General features: G+C 50.6%; 1 pseudogene across 1 annotated transcript; it reads right to left on the bottom strand.

The window, feature by feature from the left end:
- Positions 1–6937: 6937 nt before the first annotated feature.
- LOC123164349 (LRR receptor-like serine/threonine-protein kinase SIK1) lies at positions 6938–14005 on the bottom strand (annotated as a pseudogene). The gene is made up of 26 exons (XR_006482335.1): positions 13424–14005; positions 13002–13073; positions 12617–12688; positions 12385–12456; positions 12010–12081; positions 11735–11806; positions 11566–11637; positions 11410–11481; positions 11251–11319; positions 11066–11137; positions 10904–10975; positions 10747–10818; positions 10556–10627; positions 10409–10480; positions 10259–10330; positions 10071–10142; positions 9893–9964; positions 9739–9810; positions 9566–9637; positions 9401–9472; positions 9225–9296; positions 9068–9138; positions 8858–8986; positions 8425–8763; positions 7958–8328; positions 6938–7806 (listed from the first exon to the last, which is right to left on the bottom strand). The product of XR_006482335.1 is annotated as an LRR receptor-like serine/threonine-protein kinase SIK1 (transcript).
- Positions 14006–20423: the final 6418 nt, after the last annotated feature.

The following is a 20423-nucleotide window of genomic DNA, read 5'->3' as shown; positions in this document are numbered from 1 at the left end:
TCACAGTAAACCACCGTGGCTTTCGGGATGGAAACCCGAAGTTCGCCAAGTAACTGATGGAGCCAACATGTCTCGGCAACAACATTGGCGACGGCACGGTACTCAGCCTCGGCACTCGAGCGGGAGACGGTGGGCTGCCGCTTGGAGGACCAAGAGATGAGAGAGTCACCGAAGAAGACACAATATCCCGATGTGGACCGTCGAGTGTCAGGACAGCCAGCCCAATCCGCATCAGTGTAAGCGAGCAACTCGGTGGAGGTAGAGGCACGAAGACGAAGTCCGAAGGTCGGTGTGCCACGAATATACCGAAGAATGCGCTTGACCAAGGACCAGTGAACATCACGGGGCGAGTGCATATGCAAACAAACTTGCTGGACTGCAAACTGAATGTCTGGTCTGGTGAGCGTGAGATACTGAAGAGCACCAACAATACTGCGGTAGAGAGCGGCATCGGTAGCAGGTTGCCCAGCAGTGGCAGAAAGCTTCGGCTTGGCCTCAGCAGGTGTGGCAGCAGGCTTGCAGTCGGTCATACCAGCACGATCCAAGAGATCAAGAACATACTGTCCTTGATGGAGAAAAAATCCGGAGGCATCACGCCGCACATTATTAATGCCGAGGAAGAAGTGCAATGCGCCCAAGTCCTTCAGCCGAAACTCAGAACCAAGATGACCAATGATGTCGCGAAGTATGTCCGCGCGAGAGGCGGTGATGACAATATCGTCCACATACAAGAGAAGCATGGCGACATGATCAGCTCGATGAAGCACAAATAGCGACGTGTCCGAGGTGGTGCTGCGAAACCCAAGAGCAGTAAGAAATGCTGCAATGCGGTGATACCAAGCACGAGGCGCCTGCTTCAGACCATAGAGAGACCGTGAGAGCAAGCAGACATCATCAGGCCGAGTGGGATCAACAAAACCGGTGGGCTGCTGACATAGAACACGCTCCTGGAGATGACCATAAAGAAAAGCGTTGTTGATGTCGAGCTGATGAACAGGCCAATGACGAGATGCAGCGAGCTGAAGGACAACACGAATCGTGGCGGGTTTCACAACCGGAGAAAAGGTCTCCGAGAAATCAACGCCGGCACGTTGTGCGAAGCCACGAACAACCCAACGGGCCTTGTACCTGTCCAAAGAGCCATCCGGAAGGAACTTATGCCAGTGATGATGTTAGCTCCAGGGGGACGGGGAACCAGCGTCCAAGTCCGGTTGGCGACAAGGGCATCATACTCAGAGCGCATGGCGGCAAGCCAATGCGGATCACTCAACGCAGAACGCACCGAGCGCGGTACGGGTGAGACGACCGTGACGCTGAGGTTATGATAGCGAGGGTTCGGTTGCCGGATCTCGTCCTTGGCACGTGTCACCATAGAATGATGAGGCGGCGGAGGCGGTGGCCGAGCCCGCCGTCGAGGAAGAGCCACAGCCTCGGGAGAAGGCGGGGCGACGGTGACAGCCGGAGACGGGACCGCCGATGAGGACGGCGTGACCGCAGCCGAGACGACGAGTGACGAGGGCGGCGAGGCCGCAGGTGGCGACGACGAAACCGCGGGCAAGGCCGCGGGTGGCAGCACCAGCGACGGCGACGGGGCCACGGAAGAAGCCGCGGGTGGCCGTACCAGCAGCGGCGATGGAGCCGCGGACGAGGCCGCGGGTGGCCACGATGGCGATGGCGACAGGGCCGCGGGTGACCGCGATGGCGACGACGACAGAACCGCAGGTGGAGCCGCGGGTGGCGGGGAGGCCGCGACGTGCATGGGAGACGCCGACCGAGGCAAGGCCGGCTCCTCCTGAGCCGGCAAGCGAGATCCCGCTGAGAGGCCTGATGGGCCCGCCAAAGAAGAGGGCGGGCGCGGCGAAGGAAGCGCAAGGGCTCCCCGAGACCGTCGAGTGGAAGCGTCCGAGGTTGGAGCTGCTGTCGATGAAACCTGCTCAAAGGGAAAAACAGCTTCACCAAAGTAAACGTGCCGTGAGACGAACACTCGACGAGAGACCGGGTCGAAGCAGCGAAAGCCTTTGGTGTTGGGTTGATAGCCAAGAAAGACACAAGCGAGAGAGCGTGGTACGAGCTTGTGGGGCGCGGTAGCAGTCATAGTGGGATAACACAAGCAACCAAAGACGTGGAGATTATCATAGGATGGAGGAGACCCAAACAGAAGATGGTGAGGGGTATAGTTCCAGCGTGGTTTACAAGGCCGGAGGTTGAGAAGGAGAGTGGCGGTGGCGAGCGCATCGGGCCAAAAGCGAGGTGGCATGTGTGCATGAAAGAGCAAAGCGCGGACACTCTCATTGAGGGTGCGGAGAACACGTTCGGCACAGCCGTTTTGTTGGGATGTGTATGGACAAGTTAAGCGAAATATGGTGCCATGAGTGGATAGGAGATGGCGAATGGCGAGGTTATCAAATTCTTTTCCGTTATCGGTTTGAAGATGAGCAATGGTGCGATGAAAATGGGTGTTGACATAGGCATAAAATGAGTGGAGGGTGGAGGCGACATCGGATTTGCGGCGTAACGGAAAAGTCCAAGTGAAGTGTGAAAAATCATCTAAAATCACAAGGTAATATGATAAACCCGAATTGCTAGGCACTGGGGATGTCCAAACATCACAATGAATAATATCAAAGGGAAAAGTAGCAATTGATGAAGATGAAGAAAACGGTAGACGAACGTGTTTTCCTATGCGGCAAGCATGACAAGTATGAGCCGCTGATTTATTACATGAAAAGGGAAAAGTGCTCAAAATTTTATGAAGAGCGTCGGCGCCGGGATGACCGAGACGAGCGTGCCAAAGCGAGACGTCGGCATGGAGAGCAACCGGGCCACTGCGTGTAGAAGCACCGCATGGGTAGAGATCATCGGGAGAGTCACATCGGTGCAGAACCCTCCGGGAGCGAGCATCCTTAACAGAAAAACCGAGAGCGTCAAACTCAACAGTGACAGGATTTTCACGAGTGAGAGTACGAACAGAACAAAGATTTTTAATTAAGGATGGTGAAACGAGCACATTATTGAGAGTTAAAGAAGAAGAGGATAACGGAAGGGAGGATGAACCATGATGGGTGATGGGAAGGGAGCTGCCATCACCAACCATGATGCGGGAGGAGAAGGGATAGGGAGCGGCACGAGATAAGATACCGGGGTTGGAGGCCATGTGAGCAGCGGCGCCGGTGTCCATGTATCAATCGCCACCTCCGTTGTAGGCGCTCGGCGAGGGGGTAGCATGAAGGGCGGAGAGAAGCGCCGGATCGTAGACCGGAGGGGCGCCACCATATGCACCATAGCCCGGCGCACCGCCGTACGCCGAGGGACCACCATAGGCCGACGGGCCACCGTAGGCCGCGGCGGTGCCATACGCAGCAAGGACCGGTGCGGTCAACAGCGCTTGAGGGGTGCTCGGCCGTGGCCCGAGAATGCCCGGAGTTGGTGGGCAGGGGACGGGCATGGAGTAGGCGTGCACTACTCCCGTCCATGGGTTATACCCCGAGAGCCAAGGCGGGGGAGGTGCAGCCGCCGCGGGCGCAGGGGGGCGCGGCGTCGTATTGGAGTTGCGGCCCAGGCCCCCGCGACCCTTCTGCTTGCGGCCGCCGGAGGGCGCAGGCGTGGGTGGCGGGGCAGGAGCGGGAGCGCGCGGCCCCGGCTGGATTGGGGAAGAGCCGTGGCCGGCGGCGAGGCCGATGTGGAGAGCGGCGTGGGTTGCCTGCCGAGCGGTGTGACGGAGACGCTTTTCCTCCATGCGAAGATATGTGACCGCCTTCGCGTACGTTGGCGTGATGAGGGAGAGGTTGGCGGCGGACTGGCCAAGGTCGGGGTGGAGGCCGCGGAGGAGGTTGGTGAGGAGGACCGAGTCATCGATGGTCATGCCGACGTCGCGTAGCTCATCGGCGAGAACCTTCAGCCGCGTGCAGTACTCGTCGATCGAAAGATTGTTTTGCTGCATAGTGAAGAACTCCCCTTGAAGAAAGACGCGGCGCTGCAGTTGATTGTCGAGAAAGAGATCACACATGCGCGTCCACATAGCATACGCGGACGGATCGCGGGCGTTCACCATGTTGAAGAGGCTGCCGGAGATGGTGAGGAAGAGCCACTTGACAATGCAGGCGTCCACAGCGAGCCACTCGTCGTCGTCCTTCATGTCGCGGATGTCAACGCTCCCGTCAACATGCTTGATGAGACGGTAAGAGCGGAACAGCAGCGCGAAGTACGTGCGCCATGCGTTGTAGGACGGCGAGTCGAGGTCGAGGATGATAGGTACGTGGTCCTTGATGTGAATCTCGTTGAGGCGATCGGAGGTGAACATGGCACCGAAAAAGGAACCGGCGTCGGATGCGTCAGCCTTGGCCATGGAGACGGCGGGTGGTTAGGGTTTTGGGTGGTGGTGAGAGGAGGAGGGAGCGGTGGCGGCGATGGGTGTGGAGAAGAAGACGACGGCGGCTACAGAGGGAAGGGGGTAGCGGCGGCGGCCCTTAGGGTTTCGGGAGAGAGGTGGAGAGGGCAGGGGGAAGAGGAAAAGCGGCGGCGGCGGCTACGGGAGATGTGACGGCGGCGGCGGCGGCTTGGGGTGTAGCGACGGTGGCGGCGGTAGGGTTTAGGAGTTGGCGCGGCGGCGACTAGGGGTAGGCGCGACGGCTTAGGGGTGCGGAAGCGACAGAAGATCGCGATAAAACTGATACCATGTAGAGAGGATATTTGGTGCAACTCATTGTATTCCATGGAGTAGGTTACATTATATACACAGGATGTCTTGCGTGACAAGGTAACTAATCCTACCATATCTTTAGGAGTTAGCTATACAAGGCTAGAGAAGATAAGACTAGAAATACAAGATATGTCACGTTCAACATCTTGAATGAATCTCACATGACGAAGCTGTCAACTCTTGATAAGGGCATTTATTCTTTTTTAACCGGGCTCCATTAGGTTGAAGCAGCGGGAATGCAAAGTTTGAGGCAGGAGAAGGATGAAGCCAAAACTGAACACGTGTGTACGTTTTTTTGTGCCTGTTCATCAGAGGAGCCGTGTCGCCGGCTCGCTGCTTGAACTGGCGGCACCACGGGGTGTCCCCAGAGGCCACAGCTGTAGCCGAATCGAGCAGTGCCGGCGCAGTAGTAGTGTACTGTACCGTGCGTCCCTGCTCAGGGAGGAGCGGTCAAGCTCAGCAGCTGGAGCCGGTCCGGAGGTCGATCGGGGGGCCCCGGAGACGGAGACGAGAAGATCAGGAATCGCCGGCAGCCGAGTACGTACACCACGAATCCTCCCATCAACAGCGGCCGCATCGGTCCGTCCCGTCCATGAGCAGGAGCCGAGGAATAAAGCGTCGCCGCCTCATCGGTCGTCCTACTCGCCGGCCGGCACAGGACGCGTCCCAGTCCGGCTGCCGGCTGCATGCATGCATGCATGGCATCGGTTGCTTCCACATTCCACAGATCGATCGGACAGCACGGGCACGCACGCACGCGTCGGCGCATGCGCCGATGCCACACGCCCGCCCAGCGCTGCCGCTGCCGCCGTCGTCGTGAGTACGCGTCGCCACAGTGCCCGCGCGCGTCGCTGCAGGAACGCCTGTGCCGGCCCTGCTCGGTCTCGGCCTGGGAGAAGGAGATGCCGGTGGCCGTGCCAGCCATGGCATGCAGCAACTGTAGCTTGCTGCGGCTGCTGCGGGCAGGGGGTTCAGTCCGGAGGCTTTTCAGACAGGCCGCGCATGGCACGTCGCGTCGCCTGCATGCATGGACGCAGGGCCCCTGAGTCCGAGGCCGAGAGGACGTGTGATCGCAGCCGCAGTCGCGGTCGCAGGACACAACTGCCATTGACTAGCTGACGAGGAGGGGACACTAGCGGGCTGTGTACAAGCCAGCCAACGAAAGCGTTTGACACCGCAACAGGAGCCCCCGCTGTCCGCATGCCCCTGCCTGCCGGGAACCTGCCCTGTTCAGGCTGTACATTCAGGGCATCATCTTTGATTCAAAGAATTTCCATTGGTTCTTTGAAGGGCTAGAATCTTTGCTACCTCTTTGGGCTGCATGAATACGAAACCGTAGGAATAGAGAGAAAAACGTAGGGTTGAGATGGTATCTAGTGTGAAATCGTACATGATTTCAAAGCACATCGATTTCGGCAATGCGCGACTGTGGATGGTGCACGGAAAAGAAACACAGTAATATCAGAGGACGGAGTAGAGACAGAGATAGAGTGAGGCTGCAATGGACTTCTCAAATGAAAACTAAAAACATGTTTGAGCTCACATTTGAATTCCTACGTAATAAGGGGCACAGGAATGGATTTGGTGGCCCCACTTCTATGATCCAAAGGCTTCGCATAGGAAAAAGTCATTTGGATTCAATACCTTCAAAATTCCCAGGAAAATCCTTCAGTCCAAAGAAGCCCTGATTGTTTGGTTCGCACGGTTGAATTGGATAAGTTTTTTTTTTTCTGAAGGAACCATTTGTACCACATTCCATACAGAATCTAGCATCAACTTCAATCTTCTGGAAAACGATCCTCAGTTTTTCCCTGCAATGCAATAAAACAAACTAAGCAAAAGCAATACCTGACCTTTTTTTTTTGGCGGTTGGCAATACCTGACCCTATAAAAGAGGAAAAATGAAGCACATTTCATGCGACCTTTTTCATTTCATCTCGTCCCAGCAAATTAAATGCCAAAGTGTGCTCATCATCAAGGAGGCATGAGCTACGCGTGCATGATGACACCATCTATCGCGACAGGCACGCAGGGCTGCGAAGCAGACATATAGTAAATTGATACACCACTGCTACAGTTCAGCAGCAGCAGCTACCCTACACTGATGTCCAGAGATTCAGAGGCAGAAAGCAAACCACCACCACCCTACAAGCTACGTCGCTCCGGCCACAGCATAGCAGCAAACTCCCCATAATAAATACCGTCAAAAAAACAGAGGAGTAGACTGGACAACACCCATTTACATCGCACAATCCTTTGCCGACGACGCATCGTGCGGCAGGGCATGGGGTTCGATCCAATTCAATTCAATGCGCTCACAGGATCCAAGAACCCATCATCATCATCGGCTATGATACAGTAGTAGTAGTAGTATCTCTCCCTCTGGTCACCGTCATCATCACAGCGCATAAAGTTTTGCTAGGGGCTTTCATGGTGCTCACGAGATCATCCTGATCCACACCATGAATGCCCGAGAACTCTGCCCTCCATGCCTCTGAAGCTCTGATCATCAACACCACCAAGAACAAGAACAAAATATGAAGGGCTGAAGAACAATGGCGCCATCCATCCATCCATCAATCTACTCAGAAAGAAACCCTACGCCTATTTTCCTTGCACTGTGCTCTACTATGCTGTCCTAGCTGCTCCTTAGCTTACTTCCGGCTCTCGGCCTCTCACTACACCTTGGGGAGGAGAAAACTTTGGGGGGGGGGGGGGGGGGGGTCCTCGGTCACCACACGTCACATGGTGTGCTTGGAGATGACCTCGCCGAACCGCACGAACCACTGCTCGTCGGAGGAGCTGTTGTCGCCGCCCATGTCGTGGTCCGCGTTGGGGGCCGCCGCCGCCAGGTACCGTGTGTAGTCCACCTTCTTGGAGGCGTCCGTCGTCGCGTAAGAGGAGGGCTTCGCGGCGGCGGGCGCCGGCATGAGCGAGAGCAGCACCCGGGCCACCTCGTGCATCGTCGGCCGGTCGATGGGGTGCCGCTTGGTGCACAGCAGGGCCAGCTGGAACGCCTTCCGCACCAGCCCCATGTCCGTGCACGTCACCGACACCTCCGAGTCCACCGCCTCCATCACCGTGTTGTCGTCAGCTCTCGACATTATCTACACATACACACAGGATGCTCAGATGATTAGATCATAACGCGATCGATAAAAGATAGTTGTACTCATTCTTATGAGTGCCTTGCACAATTCAATGACATGACCGCAGTAATATGATCTGAGACTCAGGAGTTCAGTGTGAATGACTTACCAACTGGTGCAGGTTGGAATCGTTGTCGACAGCCTTCATTCCGGTGAGCAACTCCAGGAGGACGATACCGAAGCTGTACACATCAGATTTCTCGTTCAGCCTGGACGTCCGGGCGTACTCTGGATCGATGTAGCCGATGGTTCCTAGCACATAGGTGGACGCGTGGGTCTTGGCAGCTGGGACGCATTTGGCGATGCCGAAGTCCGAGAGATGCGCTTCAAAGTGCTCGTCGAGCAGGATGTTGGAGGACTTGACGTCCCTGTGGACTATCCGAGGGTTGCAGTCATGGTGAAGATATGCCAGCCCTTGTGCCGCACCGACGGCGATTCTCAGTCGGGTGTCCCAGTCAAGTTTCACCTTCTTTGATGGACCTGAAATTGAGCATAGATCATGGGACAGATGCGTGTGAGACAGACCATATATCTGCGGAAGAAAACGAGGTAAAATAAAGTGTCACTGGTTCGTACCGTGGAGAAGATCCCACAAGGAACCATTTTCCATGTAATCGTAGAAGAGCAGGTTTCCATTTGGAGAGAGTGAGAAGCCATGAAGGCTGACAAGATTCCTGTGCCGGATGCTACCGACTGTCTCCAGCTCTGTCTCAAACTCACGGGCGCCATGGTTGTATTGGCTGTAGAGCCGCTTCACAGCAATGGCCTTGCCACTCTTGAGCACACATTTATACACGGTACTTGAAGCGCCGTAGCCGATGATGTATTTCTCGCTCAAATTCTCTGTCAGCCTCATAATATCATCATAGGTATGGATAGCCATGTCCATTTGGAGGAGTACTATCTTTGGAGGTCCTGAACATGATTAAGAAACATTGAGATGAGTGCCATTATGACAAGACAATTTTCTGGCATAGATTACAGTTTAACGGACAGGATGCTCACAAACCTTGCACTGGTTTATCAGATGCTTTGATAGGTGGCTGTGGTCGCTTTGTTTTATATATTGCCAATAGCAGAACACATAGCAGTATGACGAAGCCCGAGATGATGCAAGCAATCGCCGTCCGAATATTCACTGGAACATGAAAGTACCTAAACATGAGTTTAAAAACATATTGAATGAAAAGCTAACTTTAGCTTATGACTTGGTTGATACCTTTTGATCCATGAGAGTTGCCACAGCTGGAGTCTTTGCAGTGAACGCTCAGCATCGGATTACCCAAGAAGCTGCGTGCAGGTATTGGTTAGTATCAGCAAAAGTAAGGTAGTAACAGAGGGGCATCAAACAGAGCAGATGGGAGTCATTTTGATACCTTTCCACGGGGAACTTTGAGAAGTTCTTAGCGAATGGGACATGTCCAGAAAAGTTGTTATATGACAAGTTCCTGAAAAATGTCATTGCCAATGCAGTTAGCAAACAAGTCAATAAGCTAATGTAGACTAAGTAATTGCCAATGCTGCAGGGAGGAGCTGGCAAACAAAAACTTACAAGATGTTTAAGCTGAAGCAGTTAGCCAACTGAGCAGGGATCTCCCCGACCAAAATATTGTTGTTAAGAATCCTACATATATGATAAAATTACAGCTCAGTAAAATACTTGCATGGACTTCAGATATCAAAGTTCATACTAATAGCATGATGAAAGAGAACTCACAAACTATCAAGGTTCTGAAGTTGGCCTAGTTCTTCAGGGAGATAACCAGACATGGCGTTGTTGGATAAATCACTATCAATGTTGAAATTAGGATGAATCATCATCAGCCATCACAACTCGAAAGATGACCACCAACAGAACTTAATACACACATGACAAGGGTGATCACTTACATTACTTGGATGCTTCTCAAGTTTCCGAACTCAGCAGGCACTGACCCGCTAAGATGGTTTTTGCTCAAATTTCTACATTCATAATTTTGAACATCAGAAAATAATGACCACATCAGATGAAATACAAATTTTAAGAGGGTGGTACTGAACATACAGTTGAAGAAGATGCTCAAGATCACCAATAGTAGCAGGAACTGGTCCAGAGAGTTCATTGTAGGAAAGATCCCTAAGCCAAAACGATAGATGCAAGGGTGAACAATATTAGAGAATGAAGTAGATGCAGTAGGAACATCCAAACATGTAACCAAATATAGATACAAGGGCCTCCTTACAGTGTGTCCAAATTGATGATATGACCAAGTTCAGATGGGATATGGCCTTTAAAATTGTTTGAGGATAAATTCCTGTTATTTCATATTTGAAACGAGAACAATTCATGAGACTCTGCTCAAGCAGAGTAATGCTGTAATATGAATTAAGTAAGTAATGCAAGCAAAATTCTACAAACGCAAGTACTCACAAGTTAGTCAAACTCTCCAAATTCTGGAAACCAGCAGGGATAGAACCGTTCAATCTATTGCCATAAACATTGCTGAAGAGGATAAGTTCTGTTAAGCACCAAGATGATACTCATGTTCAGGGGAAAAAAGATAATTGCTTTATAACTTACAATTTGTTTAGAGCAGTGCAAGAACTGATGTTTGTAGGAATAGGACCCTCAAGATTGTTGTTGGCGAGATTTCTAGACAAAAATACAAGTGGTCAAGAATTGCACAAATGAAAGGAAATATTAATCTGTATGAAGATCCTTCCTTACAATTCGAATAGCTCTTCAAGTTTCCCAAGCTCAGCTGGAATTGTGCCCACTAATTCATTATCATTCAGTTGCCTGTATGGAACAAGTTCTAAACATCAGATAGTGTTTCAAACCAATTGAAGCAGAATATTATCAACATCAGAGAACAATTTCCAGTAAAAAAAAAAGAACATCAGAGAACAATCACTTACAGGTAGCTAAGTTTAGTCATGTTCCCAAGTTCCGGGGGTACTTCACCAGTAAGTTTATTGCCATGCAAATATCTGAAGATAAATGGAGACAGAAAATGTTAATAGAAGAAAGCAATATTGTTTCAGTTAAAAAATAGGTTTTGCAGATGATACTAACAGTTTGCCAGTGTAGGACAGGTTGCCGAGTATTGGAGGAATGGGCCCTACTAGTTCGTTTTCGCTCAGATCACTGAGAAACAAGAGTCAGACACAAAAAATTCATTATTGAATATTTCAGCAGCTAACATCTCTGCAGACTAAAGAGTTGCGCTTTACTCACAGAACAGCAAGAGCTTGCATGAGGCCAATCACTTCTGGAATTTTCCCAGTCAGTCTATTTCCTTGAAGTGACCTACCAAAGATAAATGCAAGCATTTAGCATAAGTCTGAATAATAGAACAGTATACTACAAGAGTGCAGATAAGCTAAAGTATAGAGAATTTGAGTAAAATCAGGAAGGCTTACAGTGTAGCTACTTGAAGGAAACCTATGTTGTAAGGTATTTCTCCAGAGATTTTGTTATATGAAATGTCCCTATAGTCCATAAATGAAATTTATAATCAATAAAAATCTTGACAAATGAGCACCAATACATCGACTATAAAATCTTAGCAGGCAACATACAGAATCTCAAAGCTTGTGCAGTTCCCTATGCTCTGTGGAATTGTTCCTGTTAGATTGTTGCCCCTCACATCACTGCAGATTTGGAAGAAATTTCAGTGCCGATAAGATCAGTTTGCATGATATAAAGCAGCATCTCCAAGTAGGCACAAAACTTACAAGTACCACAAGCCAGTGAGTTGGCACATGTCAGGTGACAAGGTTCCAGTGAGTGAGTTACCCCTCAAGCCTCTGAAAATGAGAGGATAACAATGTTAGCATCTTCTTTTATACCGACTGCCGAGCGAATCAGTAAGCAAAATCAACATGATGCAGGGGAACTTCTTACAGGTATTGCAGAACTTCATTCCAGTAGATGAGCCTTGGGATGTCGCCTGTGAGCTGGTTCTGCGCCAGATCCCTATTCCAAGTAGAGAAATGATAATTTTCAGTACCAAGAACCAGATGAGGCAGAAAAGGAAAATGTCCCCAAGATAAACACTGTTTAGGCAGTATGCATACTGTAACACCAAAGGGTAGGTAAGAAAAGGAAGATCATCAAGTTTGCCCAAGAATACAACAATAGGTATAGTCACGGGGAAAGAAAGGTACTAGGAAACTCACAAGATTTTGAGATTTGGAATCTGGGACAGTGTGGAAGGGATGGGTCCCGTGAGCTGGTTGTTCTTCAGAATCCTGCAGCCATAATAAGAGAGAAAAAGAAACATCATAACTCAAGCATTCTAAACCACAGAAACTTGACAGCAATCCGTAAACCACAGAGAAACAACTTAAACTAAATTCACAGCACTGTTATAGCCCCAAACCATGCTTTGACCCCAAAATATCCATAAAAAGAGATAAAAGCAAGTAGCCTCTCATTCCTTGGGATAACCCAAAACAATCCAAAGATGGGTGAAAAAGTGATCAAATTCTCAGAAGAAGGCATGGCTGTGCCAAAAGGCAGGCAAGATAAACAAATGATGATCCAGTGCTTACAAATCCTCGAGTTGCTTGAGCTTGGAGATGGAGAAGGGGATGTCTCCATACAGCAGGTTGAAGGACAAATCCCTGCATGACACACACACACACACACACAAGAAGAGGCACAGGTCAACTATAAAAATACTACTAGTACTAACAAGAACCATCCATCTCTACAGCAAAAAGGTGGGAGTATAGTACTGTAAGTAGTAGGACAATAAAAGAAGACCCGGATTAGGTGGCGTACAAGTATTTTAAGGAGACGCAGTCCCCAATCTCGTCTGGGATTTAGCCTGTGAGCTTGTTCCCCTTGAGATCCCTGCACAAGCAAATCATTAGGGCTGAGAGAGATAAACTAATCAGCAAGAGCAAATCCAGCAGGGTGTGGTAGCCTGGTAGGCTTGATATATAAAATAGTATAGAAGCTTTGTCACATCACGGCATGAGGGGTCAAATCGGATGGATATTTTAAAGAAAGAGAGAGAGAGAGAGAGAGAGAGAGAGAGAGAGAGAGAGAGAGAGAGAGAGAGGGGGATGGGAAGATTCAGGCGCCGTCAAATGCACAAAATCTTAAGAAGATGCAGAGGAGGGGGAGGGGATGGGGAGTGATGGTGCTCTGGTCTGGTGCTTACACGAACTGTAGGGCCTTGAGCTCCCCTATCGCCGGCGAGATCTCCCCTCCCAGGTTCAGATTTGACAGGTTCCTGCATTTTTTTATTTCCATAGAGAAAATCAATCAGTCGTCAGAGATAAATAATAAGAGTAGTTCATTTAAGCAGCGAAACAAAGAGAGGATCATTTGTTGTGCAAGAAAGAACCGAGGGGATAATCAATCCCCTGAGAGAAAAAGCACATTTATTTTGTTTTCGGATATGCAGCAGGAGCAAGCAGCATGTTTTCAAAGAGCAAGCGAGCTTTGAGAGAAAGCAAGAGCGGCGGCCAAGAATCGAATGAATGAGAGGGGGAAAAGGCAAAGGGAGAAGCTTGTCATGGCGTCGCAATGCCAGCCAGAGGAGGAGCACAGGAAGAGGGGAGGGAGGAAGGAGGCACGCACAGGGAGAGGACGGCGAAGGAGTTGGCGTCGCAGGCGACGCCCCGCCAGGCGCAGTGGTCGCGGCCGCCGTCCCAGTCGGCGAGCGCGTTGGCGGCGTTGCCGAAGCCCGCCTTGACGGTCATCAGCGCCTCCCCGTCCGCCCCCTCCGCCGCCGCCGCCAAAAACAGCCCAAGAACCGCCACGGTCACCACCGTCGCCGCCCACCGCCGCAACGACTTGGGCGCCATTCCGCCAAGCAGCCCGCGCACGACCCCAAACTGACCTTCCTTCCCCTCTCTCCGCCGCCTGCGCGCGCTCTAAGAAATCAAGAAACCTCCTCCCCGGACGACCGTGGAAGCTACTACCAGCACTGCTCGAGCACCGCCGCCGCCGCCGCCGCTCTTGCTCCCAGACCCAGTCCCATCTGGTGGATGGATGGATGGATGGATGGAGTAGATGGGGAGCGAGGGGGAGGGGGAGGGGGCCAATGTATTTGTCGTGGCGACGGACGGATAGCGACGTGACTGTGGTTGCTTTCGGGGGGCAGCCGCTGCGCCGCGCTGCAGGGGAAGCAGAGCCAGCGCCCACCCCCACCGTGGTGTGTGTGGTGCCAAGAGAGAGAAGCGAGGAGGCGGAGGCGGGCAGGGGTTAAGGCTGGCGCGGCGGGGCCCACCTTGTCAGCGAAGATGGCCAGCTATACGTACGCCGTTTCCTTTCGAACGTCCTCGTGTCTTTCCCCGCGGCTTTTACCGCGAGCATGACATGCGGGCCCCGGTGGGCCCAGAAGCCAGGCTGCAGACTGGCGAGCTGTGACTAGGCGGGCCGGGCCCACTTGTTAGCGATTGCGGGGTTTAGGGGCAGGGGGTTAATAAGGTTGGAAAAGGCCTCGTTCGCGCGCGAAACTGGATTGGATTGGTTCGGGAGCAACTGGTTAACCAGCGCTTCTTCGGTAGCCTCGCAAAAAACCGTGACTCTCAGCCATTCGCCACGTGTCGTGCTCTGGACGTTTCCTCCAGATTTTTTTTTTAATTATTTTTCCGCACGCGTTTTCGGCTTTTTAAACGGTTTTTTTCCTGGGTTTTTTTCGACGTTTTGGTTTTTTCCCGGTCTTCCTTAGCGTTTCGACCAAACAAAAAAATTTTGCGCGAAACAACGCGTTTAGTTTTTTTTCATGAAAAGTCACTTTTTTTCGCGAGAGGCACGGCCGTGCCTTTCGGAAACGAAAAAAAAACGCGTTTTTTGTTTTCTTTTTCGCGAGAGCACGGTTTTGCTTCCGCGAGAGGCACGGTTGTGCTTTCGTGAGAGTCACGGCCGTGCCTCTCGGAAAGGGAAAAACAAAACGCGTGTTCTTTTTTTTTCTTTCGCGAGAGTCACGGTTTTGCTTCCGCGCGAGGCACGGTTGTGCTTTTGCGAGAGTCACGGCCGTGCCTCTCGGAAAGGGAAAAAAAATACGCGTTTTCTGTTTTTTTTTCTTTTGCGAGAGTCACGGTTGTGCTTTCACGAGAGTCACGGGCGTGCCTCTTTCGGAAAGGAAAAAAACACGTTTTCTGTTTTTTTTCTTTCCACGAGAGTCACGGTTTTGCTTCCACGAGAGGCACGAGCGTGCCTCTTTCGGAAAGGGAAAAACCGTGCTCCCGGTTTGGTTTCTTCGTCCGGTTTTTTTGTAAAAAAAAGTTCGTCAAAAACCTATCAACATGGGATCTAGTTTTGAAGATCTCGATGCGAGGAATCCAATGGTGAAAACGGTTTGAGATTTGGACGCACGGTTTAAGAGATAAAACGTTTTGATTAAACGAATCTACGAAAAAAGGGAAAACTCCCAGGTTGCGACGAGTGGCGCGCTGCATGTGGGTCACTTGTCGTGACCTGGGAAGATGGAGTGTTCTTTGCAACGAGTACTCCTTAATTAGTGATTTCGGATTGGTTCGTGGATTGCGGTGCGGGCGGGGGACTCCGTGGCCCGCGGTGTGGCCTTCCTTGTGGGCCCGGGTCGGGGTTTAGGGGCGGGTGGGTTTGGACGACGGGGAGTCGGGGTCATGCGGCGGCCGTGACGGCCCTGCCCCCAAGCGTCCGTGCATCGGTGCATGGCAGGCACTGTGGTCTGTGGCACGCTCAAGGTGAGGTGAGACCGACGGCGTGATCGATGGATGGACCTAGCTAAGGCAGGTAGGCAGGCGTAGGAGGTACGAGCGTGCATGAATGTTGCGTGGCCGATCAGAATCACAACGACCGCGGCGGGGTGGGTTGGCTTGGCTTGGCTTGGCTTAACTGGCTGGGGCTTTGAATTGATCGTGGTTCCTTAGATGGATCTAATCGAGTGAACAAGGTCCGGCTCAGCGCAACAGCACACAAGGACACGCTAGGACAGATACCCGTAGTACTACTACTGTACATTCTAAGCACAGTTTGGTCGATCCAACACTGTCTGAGAACTGCCATAACTTCGCTTGGTAAAAAGCGTGGCCGTGGCGTGCGGCTTTCTTTTCTGGAAAAATGTTTTGTCTTTTTTTTTTTAACATCAGTACAGACACAAGCATTCATATACACTCACCTCTATGAACGCACACTCTACCCCTATGAGCACCTCCAAAAGACTGAGCCGGCATATCATCTTGAAACTTACGAAGTCGCCGTAGGCACCTCGTCGTCGACAGAAACGTCTCCCACTGAACGCGCATCGCCGAAAATCCAGAAATAAATGCGAGCACCAGGATTTGAACCTTGGCGGGCTGGGGATACCACAGTCCCTCTAACCAACCAACCACAGGTTGGTTATTAATCAGAGTAAATGAGCCGGCGGTCTTGTGTCTCGCTCGTCTATCCGTTCCCCTACATAGAGATGGGCGACTCCCATGGCGACAGGCGGTGGGCGGCGCACCTCGTCTCCGACCTGCACACGCCGGAGCTGCTGACCTTCCGGCGAGGGACCGTGGTTTGGCAAGCTCGCACCCGACGCCTGCTGCTGCTCAATGATCGCGGCGGATGCGTCGACGCGCGAGCGGTGCGGCCTGGGGAGGAAGTCGAGGAAGGTAAGGAAATCTCGTTCCCTTGCCATCTGGCGCTGGTGGGCTGGAAACAGTGCGAGGACAGGAATGGCGGGGGGTTCGAGGAAGAGGCAAAGGTGGACCGCCATGGCGGCCGAGCATTAAATGCGACGCGCGGGGCGATAACAGCATCCGCCACTCCCACAGAAGCCGAGGACAAAAATTCCCCTCCCATCTCCGCGGCCGCACCTTCGGCTTTAGGGTTCAATGGCGTGTTGGAAGAGATCGCTCGAGACGGAGATGATGGCGATCACAGCTGGAGACGGAGAGAAGATGGAGAGGCTGAGAGAGATCCTCTCCTGGTTCCCAGAGAGGGGAGATCTGAAGGCGGCGGCGGCGAGTGGCTTCCGGATGTTTACGGAGGAAGAAGAAGCCCGGCTGTCCCCTGATGGCGGGGCGGTTGGACCACTGTGGATGATGCTATGGGCTATGGAGAGGCGGCCTCCGACGACCCCAAGCAGGCGAGAAAGTGGAGGGAGTTCAGATCCAGGCGCTCGACTCCTGCGGGCCCAGAAGAGGTGGTGATGGGTGCGGTGATGGCGCTGTCCGTCCCCGCAGTTGGCTCAAATACGAGGCCGGTGGAGATCCCTTCAGATGTGGAAGTCAGTGTGGAGGAGTCGGCCGCGGCTAATCGGAGCAAGGGGACAGAGAGGACCAAGCTGAAGAAGAAGAAGAAGTGGGCGGTGTCCGAGCTACCCAGGCATTCCCCAAGGTTCCCACGGCGCTCCCCACGCCTGCTCCGCCTGGCCTCCCTCGAGGAATAGGGTCCTCTCAAGTGGGCAGCCGCTTCTGGTTGCTGGCCGGAGAAGATTCCGACGAGGAGGCTGGGACCTCACCGGATTCTCAAGGTACGAAATATCATAGCAGCTATTACCTTGCTATTTGTGAGGTGGGGGATGACCCGATTGGGGAGAAAACTAAAAAACTGAGGCGGAATTCGCCCCGCAGAAAACCTATCAAGGATTGTGTGGCTGATGATGGCGCTGTCCTCCATGGAGGTGTCAGCTGCAAGGTCTCTCATGGCTAGATAAGTAAGAGTGAGAACATTGTTAAAAAGATGAATAGAGATAATTATGCCCAAATTCCAGATTTCTGGTCTAATGTGGTTACATATCTAGATCAAATGGAATTAAAAAACTGCTTAGTTTTTGGTGTTGATCAGAATGCAAAAGAGATAAAGTTATTCTCCCCCGATTGGGATATGAAGGTAAAAAATATAACTAGAGAAGGGAATTTAGACAAAAAGAGGAGACGGATTCTAAAAATACGCTTTCCCATGCTTTCGGGGTGTATAAACAGCGAGCCTCTCCTCTGCTTTTGAGAGAGAGTGCGACCCCTTCGGGGAGCTAGGGTTTCCCTCCCCTCCGCCGCCACCAAATAACGCAAGAGAAGATACTGAGATGATGAACAGAGGTGTTGGAGGGTTTCGTGGGGGGGTGGGAAGATTCAACAGGGGAGGGAGAGGCAATTTCCAGTATAGGAAAAAGGAAGAGGAAACAGACAGATTTCCGAGAGAATTACCAATACAATGACAGAAATGGGGGGAGATCTGGGTTCAGAGATGGAGCAGAAAGTTCTAATCATCAGATGTATGTGGATGGAGGAACAAAGGAGGAGATGAAAATCTCCATGGGGAACAAGGAGACCCCCGCTGCAAGAGCTGAAGGAGAGCAGGGGATTCAAGATCTCAAAGGTAAAGATGTTGCTACGACTCTCACCCCTTCTTTTGATTTGATGAAACAACAATAGTGGTTTGGAGCACTGTTGGCTCAGATGGCTCAACAAGGGGTGGAGAGTTCATCTGGAGGGGGGGGGGTGCCCCTCCTCATGGAAATGTCAAAACGAGTGAATTGGATAAGAGAAGAGCGGACTATGTGGAAGAAAAAGACAATATGAGAAGAAGAGAGACTGAAACAGGTTTTGGAAACAGACAAGGGCAGATTGGATGGGGGCAGACTGTCAGACCTGGGCAGAGAGAGAGATTTGAACAGAGCAAGGGTGGCAATACTTCAGAATTCTGTGCAACAAATGCAAAGATACCTGACACCTGACAAGAGACTATAAGTTGCCTCACTGCATCATATGTGGAAAGAACGCTCACATCACCGAAGATTGTGCATGGCTAAAGCAGATCAAGCCAACCCCAAAAATTTGTAGGATATGCTGCTAGGGGGCTGGGGTTTTTGTTGATTCAGAACACAAAGGAGGTGGATAAGTAGTGAGCAGGCCAACCCCATGGCAATTGCCAACATTGCCTCAAGAGAGATAAATGAAACCCAATTCTTAGAAGGCTTCAACTACATGTTTAGTTGGAACTGGCAGTGGAGATGCAAAAAACATGGAGATAGAGCATATTTGATGAGGTTTCCAAACAAAAGCAGGCTGATAGAACTCCACAAATTTGGGAATTTTAACTTGTTGGGGACAAAAGCTATTATTAATGTGGACAGTTGGACTTATGACACTCAAGCTATAGGGAAATTGCACACAGTGTGGGTAAAATTTGGAAAAGTTCCTGAATGCTTCAGACACTTCTTTGGAATGTGTGAGGTGGCTGCTACTGTTGGACCTGTCCTAGAAATTGACATGAGCACCATTCTACAAGAGAAAGTAAGAGCTATGGTGGGAGTCAGAGACCATGAATCCCAAAACACACTGAAGTGACTGATAAAGAGCTGATGATCTATAGAGTGACTATGGAGCTGGAAGATGTAGTAGAACAAGGATGGTATGAGGAGAAAATAAAATATGAGACTATGGAGACAGGACATAATACAGAGGATGAAGATGTGAGAAAAAAGATCAAGATAGGAGATATGGAAGCTGAGGGGAGTAAAGAAAACATCTCTTTGGGCAGTGTGGGGCTTAAGCAATTTGAGGAAATGAAGCAGAAGAATGATGAAATTCTGAACATGCAAAAATAATATATGATGGAGGTGGGATTAAGAAAGAAAGCTGAAGCTGAATTAGACAAAGTGCTGTTGAAATTCCAAGAAGTAGAGGAAAGCAGATGTAGACATGAGGCCTAGAGGGCAGTGGAGGAAAAGAAGATTGCTACATGGGAAGTGGAGAAGAAAAAGCTGATGGAAATGATTCAAGGTCAACAGGAGCTTATCAATAGATGCATGGAAAAAATTGATACTTGGGAGGAGAAAGAGCTATCTGGAGAGGAATTAGGGGAGAAAAATGAATTTGATACAGAAATCCCTCAGGACCCCACACTGGATGATGCTTATGCAGAGCCAGTGGATTACACAGCAAGTCAAGACTCAATTGAATCCCTGGGCTCTAAATTGGCATACAAAAGAAAGAGGAGGGAGACAGAGACAAAGATAAAGATGGACCTACTAGAAGAAGTAATAGAAACCTGGACAAAAAGGATGCAAGAATTGAAGATCTAGCTAAGGAGAGGGCAGCTGAAAAACACAATGATGGTAAGGTTACTGACTTATCTGGTGATAAAATTTCTTTATTTGATATGGCCAGCAAAGTAGGAATTGATTTAGTGTGTTCTATTGGTATGGTTAATCAAAATCTAGACTTGATTGCCAATATGGAACAGGCTAGAAGAGATATTTATCTCCAAAGTTTGATTGATAAGGAAAAAAAATAAGGAGGAAAGCTCTTCAAGTCTTATTGACATTGGAGATGTAGAATTGGAAGATCTATGTTCTAAAGGTGATCACTCTAATGCTGAGTTGGAGTTGGACTACTATGATAACTTAAAGAAAATCTTTTCTAGTAACAGAAAAATGAGAGGTGGTATAACAGCTAATAGTGCTGGAAAAAATCATCTCAATTGGGGGGGGGGGGGTGAAAAACAAAAAAGAAAAAGAAACAAAAAATGAGAGGACTCTTTTGGAATGTCAGAGGGATAGGGCAAGACATTAAGATTTTTTTTATCAGGGATACCATTCAGGAGAAACAACTTGATTTTGTGGGACTACAAGAGACCATCAAGAGTGACTTCTCAAAAA

This window comes from Triticum aestivum, chromosome 7D (genome assembly GCF_018294505.1).
Source record: "Triticum aestivum cultivar Chinese Spring chromosome 7D, IWGSC CS RefSeq v2.1, whole genome shotgun sequence".
In the NCBI taxonomy this organism is placed as follows: Eukaryota; Viridiplantae; Streptophyta; class Magnoliopsida; order Poales; family Poaceae; genus Triticum; species Triticum aestivum.
The sequence above is the reverse complement of the archived record's forward strand: the minus strand, read 5'-3'. Positions and strand labels throughout refer to the sequence as shown.